We start from the raw sequence: 10,674 nt of genomic DNA, 5'->3' as shown, positions 1-10,674 counted from the left end.
CAGCTAACGAAGCTCCTTAGGCAGGGGTGAGCGAAGGTCCCACCCTAACCTCGTCTCTGGGGGTAAAGCCCCAACTCCTCTTTCTCGACTTAACATCCATCGGAGAAGCGGGGCGGACCACCACCAGAATGCTGGGTTACCCCAGGGCAGGCCCCGCCCCCACGCCGCGGCCCCGCCCAGGAGTGGCCCCGCCCCTCACGTGGCCCCACCTTCAGGCCACAGCCCCGCCCCCAGGAGTTCCTGGAGTTTGGCTAGTGAATTTTCTTGCACCGTTATTACTGACCGTTACCTGGATGGGACACACCAGGCCAGCCGTGAGGGAGATAGGGCCCCTCGGGGAAGCTCAGAGACGCTGGACGGTCGTCCAAAGTGACAACACAGGGTAACAAGAGTTGTGATGGTCAAAGTGAGAGCACCGGTCCCTCCTTGGGAGGGTCACGGGATGCCTTCCAGAAGGACCCCTCCTTCACACAACCCTAAGGAAGGAGGAAAGAAAGGTGGGATGCGACGGTTTTGAAGACTGACGATGCAAAGTTCCTATCCGAAGGTGTGTGAGCCACACAGCACATCTGTCGAGGTGGTGGGCGGGGCAGGAGCTTGAGGAGGATGAAGGAGGTTTGAGAGTTTTGTATGGCTGGAGAGGAAGCCGACACAAGGACCAAAGAGGGAAACTCGACAAGGGCAGGCAGTTTGGTTTCTCTCTCTGATGTGTCTCAAATGCTTGGAATGATGACTGCGATAGTTTACCCAAACTCTTCTCTGCTTTCAGCGGGTTGTGGGCAAGGCACAGGTGATGGAGGTTTTTTGCAAGCGATCTTCTTGCCCTGAGCTGTGTCCTGGGACAAAGTCACTGAAGCAAGCATCTCATCCTTTGTTCCCAAGTGACTATTTGTAGAAGTCTCTTCCAGCTGGGGCAAAAACCGAGTCTTGCTCATTAGGGTATCACCTAAGTCCCTGGCTGGAAGGGTGACTCTTTGGCTTGGTATATCCTTAATCCTACCTCCCTTCTTCGATGCATTTATGCTGTGGATCTCCTAAGGTCCTCTCATCCTTTGGGGCTGCATTCTTTTTCTGGCTTTTCCTTGGGGCCTGAAGCTTATGGACACAGGGCTTCTGCTGCCCCAGGCTGCCCCAGAACTGGGAATGCTTTGGCCTTAACTATTTCCCTCCATGATAGAATTCCAATTCATTCCTAAACTCATTTCCATGATCATATTCCTAAAGTGGAAACTCAACTTAGAGAAGATACATACCATCCTTCTTTGGTAAGTTCGTTCTCTCTAGAACTTTTCCCCTAGCTGGGGCTAGGCTTTAAAGTGGGGAATTGGTTTTTCTGGGGAATGGTTATCTGCCTTTTGATTGCAGGAGGAGGGCATTAGAGATTGAATAGGTGGAAGGGAAACTGGTGGGGAACAACTATCAAGGAACAGGAGAGTAGCCAGCAGGGACTCATTGTGTAGAGCAGGGACCTCAGAAGAGCTGGCTACATTTCTGCTGCAGAGTCTGTGAAGGTTTGGGGATTTGTAAGCTCCTACAGGCTATGCAATTTCTCTAGTTCACCTTCATATCTCCAGAAGAGTCTGAGGGCTATGGAGTAGGGCACAACATTAAGGGGTGCTTACCAACAATAGAGTTGGTAATATGTCCTTTATTGCTTTAGAAATGATCCCCTCTTCTTTCTCCTCCCAAATCTGGAAATCCACACTTTTGTGATTTGTATCTCCAGGAGCTTCTGGACAGTAGAGTTGAGAAAGAGTGTCTACCTGCATCCACGTTTCTGGTTATAGGATCTCCCCAGAGGAGGAACCTCATAGAATACAAACAAAACAAACAACTCCGGCTCGAAGTCACAGAATGAGAAGGTAGGGAGAAACAAGTCCTCAGCAGACACCTGCCACCAGAAGGTTGATAGGGGCAAGTGTTTTGAGCAGTCAGTGCTTGAGGTTGTTGTAGCATAAGAGGCCAGACAAAAGGGCTCTGAAGCTGAGCCTTCTGGAACAACATTCAGTAAGACTGAAATTGAGACGCACTGAGTCATTATTGCAAAAGTCTGGCAACAGTGGGGTAGAGACAGTTGGTGGAAGGGGCTGACAGGCGCATGAGTCCGTGGGATTCATGGAGTGAATGAGGTTTTGGTGAGAAATGAGAGGCTGAAGAGGGTAGCATCACGTGAAGGGGTGGGATCTAATTGGGGAAGAGGGTCTAGTATCTGAATGTGTTCCAAGGGAGAGGAGAAAGGGTACATGATGGGTGTAGAGGACAGTCTGTTAGGATTATAGCTCCAGCGGCAAAAAGGGATCCAGTGCCCCGTGATGAGAATGAATAAGGAGACCCTGGGGAACAAATGGAGGCCAGGAAACCCTGTGGGGAAAATGAGGAAGCTGGTAGTGGGGGTGAAGGAAGGATCCTGAAAGATTAGGTGAGACCAAGGCAAGGAGGACTTCCAGGCAGAGAAGACAAAGCCGTGACGGGAGTGGAGAAAGAGCTGCATGAGAACGTGGGAGAGCCTCTGCTGGCAATAATAGGGTGAGGGGGGGGAAGAGGGAGTGAGACCCACTGCGAAGGGCAAGACAGACGCAGAAGAAAACAGGCTCTGTGGGAGCAGAGTCAGACACAAGCTAGGAAAGTTGCAAGGGTTGATGGGACTCTGCAGGATCCTGGGGAAAAAAAGGCTGATTAATATGGGCTCAGCCTGAAGGACAGGTAATGGGTTTTCTGGAAGGTCAGTAAAAGAGTGGAGGACAGAGTTAGAGAGGGCCCAGGTACAGAAGCTGCAGGAACCAAAGGAGACAGTGACAGAGCAGCATCTTCCAAGGCCCCGCTAAGGTCAGAAGGTCCACCTCCCTGAGCAGGTCTCGACCCCACAGTTACTAAAACCAGGAACAGAATAGGAACAAGAGGGTCTGGAGAGAGTGAGGGCACCTAAGGCAAGCTGCCTATACCCATTCCCCCCACACCCTACCTAATACAGGTACCCTCCCCCCACCTTTTCCTAAGTTCATGTAACACCAGTTTGCTTTTACAAAAGACCTCTATGAGTATCTGTTTTTGCTAGCTGAAAGAAATCCAAAGAGGATTTTCACCTTACAGCAAAGGATGGAAAGCAAAAAGTATAGTGAGCCCTTTTTTGGACACCAACCTGTATCACTATCTTACTATATCCAAACACCCTGGTAAGCACCCCACACGTATTCATTCATTTCAGCTCCCAGAGAACACTTGGGTAGTTCCAGATTTCCCCTGCTTTTGGAAAATCTGTGTTATGCAGCCTCACTTTTAGGAAAGAACTAGTTACTACCTGGTTTTGCTACCCAAAAGACCTCCAAAGAATTTTTGCTTTTACAAAAAAAGGTCAACAGTGACAATAGCGTTGGGTGTTTGTGTTATGGGAGCCTTTACGGAGGCAGCGCGCCCAACTCCTTCCCCAGAACTACACTCAGCCCCTCAGCATCATGCCGTCCACCCTCTGAGCCGTGTCTCTGAGCATGTGTCTGCTCTTGAATTATTCTGTGCCTCCTTTAGCAAGATGTGCCTAAGGTATCAGAAAAGCCTAAGAAGGTTTTCTTTCCTGCAGGGGGTTATTCTGGGAACATCCAAAAGCTTTTCCATAAAAATTAATGGTAATGCTTCTTTGCTTTATGCCTTATTTGGGGGGCAGGGCTTATGAAAATCTTTATAGGAACACACTACTTTTGGATAGTGGGGAAACCAGCATACCTTTTGTACTTCACCCCAAGTCTTGCTTTCTCATTCTGTGCCCTATGGGTTCCTCCTTCAGTAACAACCCCAAGCTGCACTGGGCCCCCCAAATGACACAGCCCATCCTAGAAAGCAGGGAAACAGAAAAGAAGGGAAGAGGTTAATCACTTTCAGAAAAGGTCCCACGCCACTAAGGCTTCTTTCTGGCAAGTTCCACAAGCTGGTAAAACAACGGATGCAGTTACATGTTGAGAAAGTGAAAATTAGTTTGGCCTGAGAAACTGAAAATCCACCCTTCCATTCATCAAGCAGGGAAAACAGACACAGAACACAGATAAATCCAGCTGCCATGTTAGCAGAAAATTCTATTTCTCCCAGGGAAACACTGTAGCTGAAAAGTGTTCTAAAGACACTCAGTAGCATGACTATTACTTGGTTACTGAGGAATCTTGATGTCTAAAAATCGTAGTTTATCAGAAACTTTACTTTTGAAATAATTTCATTAAGAATGAAATATCCTGCTTTTGCCTACAGGATCTAATTCACTTTGACACAGAGCAGCTGTCTTGATATCCAACCCAGGAACAGATTCAGGATAAGGGTTTGGGTGTACAACATTCCACATCTATCTCAATTTGTAATTTGGAAGAAAAGGAGACTGTGTGCCCCTTTCATCATCCAGACCTAGTATTGCCCCCTTTTTCACACAGTCCTACTCTGCTTTAACTTATCAAAATACTGTTTCACATAAATTTCACTGACATGCCATGCTTTCTCAAACCTGTATCCTAACTTTTCCCTTTCTTGGTGACACCCCCCATGGTTCCTCTGGTGTGTAACCTCCATCACTGCAATGAGCCAATAAACCTGACTTTGTCCACTACAACTTTGCTCCTGTTGTCCTAAATAGGACATTTGGAGGTTCTCTGGATATTTGGTCAAGACCTTTCCTACTAAGCGCTGGCCCCTTGACTCACAAATAATGTGCATATCTGAGACTCCTTGAATCTCAAGACACTGAAGGTATCTCTGTCTTTGATTGTGTGGCTTTAGACTGAATTTAGATTCTGATATTGAAGAACCAAAGATAACAACCAGTTTAATATTTGCTGGAATTTTTGGTTTCTTGATCTGACCTGAGTGTCTGCTGGTGAAATTGGCTTTTAATACCATCTTCTGTTTGTCTATGAGAACTTTCTCTAGTCTTCTCTGGATACGAGAAATTGGCTTTGGGAAAGATCTCTCCACATAGTTAAGCCAGGTGGCTGCTGATTTTTCAGGTCAGCAAATAGAAGCAGTCTAACCTTAGGACTGAAGACTTAAAACACAAGTGATATTTTACCTCTGATAAACAGTCCAAAAATCTCTTGTGGGCTTGTCTGCTAATGAGCTTGTGCTAGCACCTGGCATAACTTCACCAAGGATAAATTAGAACTAGAGTAGCCGCTTGGAGAACTTTGACATGAATAAGAATGTTCATTTGAGAAATGCTGAGGCAAAAAGGGAATAGAAACTCTCTGGAGGAGATTGTATAACTGGTCTAAAAGAAAGATCACTGTGATTAATGTAGATTTCACCTCTGTTTCCATTCTATAGGGATTAATAAACACTGGCTTTTAATTGTATGGCTTGATAAAATTGTCAAGGGCTTGAGTAACTGCTTAAACCTGTAATGACTTTCTCTTTTGTGTCTATATATGAAAAAGTTTTTTCTGCATATAAAAGTACTCCCTTCTCCTTATAGAGAGAAGATAAGCTTTTTACATTGATAAATTCCATATTTGTCTAAAGCTACCTTTCACTCAACTTTGTTGTTCTAGCCCTCTGTTTTACCCCTCACTTGGGAAATTCTAAAGATCCAATTTGACACTCAGGAAAAAAAAATCATTGTCATTATTTTGCATACTAGTCAAAAATATGTAAGAAAAAAGAAAATTAAAATGTCAGTAAACTATTTTGCATTATAAAATATAGACAAATGTATTTAAATAATAACCCTCATTACTATAGCTATGAGAGATCAAGCTTCAATATAAAAGCTTTTAAATATGACTTCAAGATTATTTAAATTTTGTTTCATGAATACAAATTTTGTAAAGTATATATTTTTTTAAAGACTTTTTTTTTAATTTATTTTCGGCATAACAGTATTCATTATTTTTTCACCACACCCAGTGCTCCATGCAATCCGTGCCCTCTCTAAAACCCACCACGTGGTACCCCAACCTCCCTCCCCCCCGCCACTTCAAACCCCTCAGATTGTTTTTCAGAGTCCATAGTCTCTCATGGTTCACCTCCCTTTCCAATTTCCCCCAACTCCCTTCTCCTCTCTAACTCCCCATGTCCTCCATGCTATTTGTTATGCTCCACAAATAAGTGAAACCATATGATAATTGACTGTCTCTGCTTGACTTATTTCACTCAGCATAATCTCTTCCAGTCCTGTCCATGTTGCTACAAAAGTTGGGTATTCATCCTTCCTGATGGAGGCATAATACTCCATAGTGTATATGGACCACATCTTCCTTATCCATTCGTCCGTTGAAGGACATCTTGGTTCTTTCCACAGTTTGGCAACTGTGGCCACTGCTGCTATAAACATTTTATTTATTTGACAGACAGAGATCACAAGTAGGCAGAGAGGCAGGCAGAGAGAGAGGAAGGGAAGCAGGCTCCCTGTTGAGCAGAGAGCCTGATGCGGGGCTGGATCCCAGGACCCCAGGATCATGACCTGAGCTGAAGGCAGAGGCTTTAACCCACTGAGCCACCTAAGCACACCTACCTTTGTTGTTATATGCTAAGACAAATTATAATTAACACTAAAATTAACTTTATTATATATACATATATATGTATGCCTACATGTACACATAAAGACACATTAATAACCTTTAATTCTATAAATGACAAAAAGATAGCTTCAAGAATATATTCCACATTAATGGATTTATTCACAGAAAAAGGCTTTTAAGCCTCTAACTGCAAATTGTAACACAGACAGTACACAAAAAGATCAGAATTGGGGTTTTCTTTCCATAAAATGACCCAAGTTAGTTTGTGAATCACCAAAATATTCTGTTAACTCTCTGTCCCGTCATTCTCTTGAATAACACAAGTTTCCTTATTTTTTTTTTGTTCTAGAGGAGACAGCAAAGAAAGACTCCGTAAGAAGGACCTTATCAGGTACTGTTAACAACTAAACACAACAGTAAACTCGTGCCTCCCGAGTCAAAAGACGTAAGCCACAGGAAACCACTGGGAGGCTGTCCTGAGACCTCAATCGGTGCCATGTGAGGGATGGTTCCAAAACAGACAAGGGCAGGAAGCTGCACCTTCCCTCCAAGACCACTGGGACCAGGCTGGTAACTGCAGGAAGTGCCACCTTCCCTCAAGACCCACCAGACAAGACCGCCAGAGCTACCCAGGAGGGTGCTTTAATCTGCATGTGCTTTTGCTCTTTTTCTCTCCTCTCTGTCAAGTTAAGGTTTAAACGGTTGATGCTTCTTAGCTATTAACCATGACACCTCCAAGGTCTTTCATACTGTTATTCAGTTGTTCATATTTTACCTCAGTCCCTCCTCAGTTGGAGAGTCCAGGGCCAGGCTGCAACTTACTCACCATTTGGCTACAACATGCGATTACACAGTATGCTGGCTTTGTACTCACCTGTCTTTCGGGGCCATCCAGCTTTCTTTGCTGTCAGTGTCATGGAATTAATCAAATTACTTCCTAGGTGATAAGACTCAACCGAGAAGTGATCTGGGGATTAAAAATAGTTTAACAGGTCAAACAACCAGAATTCTAGAACCTTCTATCACGTCATACATAGAAGGGAATTTGGGGGTCCTAAACAAAAAACGCTCAGAAACCTTTTGTTTAGCTTTCCCTTTTTGTTAGCTTTTCCAAGTAAACTTTCACAAAAGGAAAGCCAGTGGTGAGGGTAAAATGAGGGACAAAGAAGTGTTTTGAGAAAATGGGACCCAATGAGAGGAAAAGAGATGGTAAGAGTTCACTGAGGGAAGAGGGCCCCCAAAGGGTACTCAAGCAAGGAAGCAACTGAGGTGAATATACCTCTGGAGAGTCCGCAGAGAATACAGAAGGCAGCGGTATGGAGTCTGCAGACGGTCTAGAACGTGGGCATCTGTAGAATCCAGTGAGAAAGTAGAAACCAAAAGTACAGGGACTGAGTGGTCCATTATAGGTCTTCAGAAGGTCCGTGAGCGGCTGAAGGCAGAGATTGATCTAAGCCCCTCAGAGGAATGGTGGGAGCCATAGGGCGGTGAGGCAACAGCATCTTCCACAGACTCCCAAACAGCAGAATGTCAGCTTCCATGGCCGCTATATCACACAACTCACAGTGGGGATCTTGATAAAAGTGCTGCCACAGACTGCCTGTAATTGGGACCTTGTCCAAGTGGCTGCAGAAGGCAAGAGGAGTAAGCTAAGGTCAGTGAGCTGGGATGGGGCCTGGCAGAGCTAGAAACACTCTATGTTCCCCCACATCCCAAACTTCACAGTGTTTCCCTCATTCCTCACACCAAGGCTTTCTTTCACATTCCCTTCCCTCCAGGCTTCCGAGCCGACGTCAACCGCAGGCTGCACTGGGCCCTGCCACTGCATAAGTCATCCTAGGAAGGGGGACCCCAGGAAAGAGGAGAGAGAGAGTCCTCTCCTCTGTTCCCCAGGAAAGCTTGTCCTGTGCTCCATCAGATTCTTCCAGATTCTCCAATCTGAGAATCCAAGAACTTGGTTTACTTGTGGTAAAAAGAGGAACAAAGTGATATTTTAGGAGTCTTTGTGGAATGATATCTTGGGGCAGACTCTTGGAAGACTAAGACTCTGAAAGCAGGAAAACTATTACACAAGGTAAAATTGTCCATGACAAGAATGGGAAGTCTCTTCCCAGACATTCTCTCGTGCGATCCTCACAACAACCCTGTGAGGTATGGAGACCAGGTGACACCTCAGAGGAGGAGCCTGAATCTTGTGGAGGTCAGGACCTGGGAGTTCTGCCCCTAACACAAAAAGTGGTTTCAATAAATCTTACATGACTGTCCCCCACCCCCACCCCCACCCCCCACCAAGAGCTAATAGGGACTTGCTCTTGGAACTGCCATCCTCAGAGACTGTGGACCTGGGTCCTCACGGAAACGTGAGATTAAGGTTAAACCTTGGGTATCCCACAGCTGACTGGACAAAACCTTGCCTTTTAGCGCTAGTTTTGTTCCTCTTTTTGACTCTGCACTGATCTTAAAAGACTAGAGTGAGTGGCTAGGACCAAATTTTCACCCTCTTCTCTCTAGGCTAGCTGCACAATTCATCATTCATTATTCATGGATAACCTGATTTTCTATATTGAATTAGGAGAGCTCTGGGATCCATCCCTGTTACTCACTTTAAAGTGGGTGAAATAATTGCCACTTCTCAAAAATTTCAAGGAGGGTTTTCTATATGTCATGCTCAATTGATTTTTCAGCCTATCCTCTTCAGACGAGAGACACAAATCTCCCAGAACAGCAAGCTCATGTGTACTCCTTCATATAATACTTGACCTTGATGACAGAACTTGGGCTCTAGCATCTGAGTCGAGGCTTTCAAAGGCTGGCAGCATTGTTCTTCCTATCAGCCCTAACACAAAGGGAAACCTTGGCCCAGAAATAGACCTGAGTTGGGAGCATGACTGATGAATAGAGTTGAGGGACTCCGTCCTACAGGTATCCGCAATTTTCTTAATGATCCAGTCTATGACTGGTGACTCACTGTTGTCAGGGTTGTATTATGGAGCCCTCGACCACACCCAAAAAGAGGGTCTATGAGCTTCGAATATAAACTCTACTTCCCCCTGTTACCCTTGCCCTGTGCCCTTCAGTGAATTCTAGTCTTTCCTGAAAATTTCCATCTCTGGTGCCTCTCTGTAGCAAAATAATTGACCTAGGAAAGTAGGAAGAGGAAAAGGTTCATTGCTGCTGGGTCTGGCCCTAAGGTTCCTTTGCCAAATTGATGTGTCTGTTTTTCCTAAATGTTGGTAAATTTTGACGCCTCTGTAAATAGCAGAGGAACAGAAAAGGAACCCCATACTCACAGAAAATATAAAATGAGACTAGTGCCCTGAAGCTCATGAGAAGCATCTAAAAGCAATTACTCTGAAGTGCATAGAAGCCTCACCTAACGCTGAGAATATGCACCGTGGCTAGAGTTCTAAGTCCCCGTCATGGAGTTAGGGGACAGTGACACTGTTTTTGAGGTTGGAGAGGGTTCTTAAAGAGGAAGGTGAACCCACAATCCCTCCCCACAGCATCCAGGCTAGTAGATCCCTTCATCCTTCCTGGGGCCTTCTAGATCCTTCTATCCTTCTCTGGGCCTTAGCATTTTCCCAATTCCACCCTTTGTTCATATCCTAGACACACTCATATCTCCTACAATTCAAATACTAGCTGGGTCATTCCCATCGGTCATCTCAGCTTGGATCCTACCAATTATACAGCCTTTGAAAATCTCAAGTTCTTTCAGGAGTTTCTGCTAATTCCTGAGGATTTGAATTCTCAGGATTTTCTGTTTCCACTTCCAGATTCCCACCCAGCATTAATCCAGACATAGGCTACAGCTCTGCCTTCATGAAAGAGTCCACTTCCACATAAAAGCATTAGTGAGCAATGTAGCCTTCACAAAATGATGCTGATGAAGAGGACTGGGCAGAACAACTGTAAAATCCCCACCTACTGAATTAAGCACTGACTTCTTTCCTTACCTGAAGTAGTCCTAGCCTGGGACACCCAGTCCTTTCTCACCCAAATGATGAAGCTTTGCCAGAACTGACAGCAAAAAAAAAAAAAAGTATGAAGGATAGATCCTCAGTTAACATGGCTACTGGGATATTGTTGCCTTTAGGTTCTTTCAGTGAACAGAGGAAGTAAAAATACCTAAACCATATTAATATGTCAAATTTAACACAGGATTTTTATTTTTTATATGTAT

The 10,674-nt window shown here is 44.9% G+C and overlaps 1 long non-coding RNA gene across 1 annotated transcript; it reads left to right on the top strand.

Annotated features, from left to right (window-relative positions):
* The first annotated feature begins 296 nt into the window (after positions 1-296).
* LOC131813138 (uncharacterized) lies at positions 297-8,715 on the top strand. The gene is made up of 3 exons (XR_009346627.1): positions 297-547; positions 1,727-1,862; positions 6,841-8,715. It is a non-coding gene; the product is annotated as an uncharacterized LOC131813138 (long non-coding RNA).
* The last annotated feature ends 1,959 nt before the right edge of the window (positions 8,716-10,674 follow it).

Source organism: Mustela lutreola, chromosome 12, assembly GCF_030435805.1.
Source record: "Mustela lutreola isolate mMusLut2 chromosome 12, mMusLut2.pri, whole genome shotgun sequence".
Classification (NCBI taxonomy): domain Eukaryota; kingdom Metazoa; phylum Chordata; class Mammalia; order Carnivora; family Mustelidae; genus Mustela; species Mustela lutreola.
Note: the sequence above shows the minus strand (reverse complement) of the source record. Positions and strands in the feature narration are given on the sequence as shown.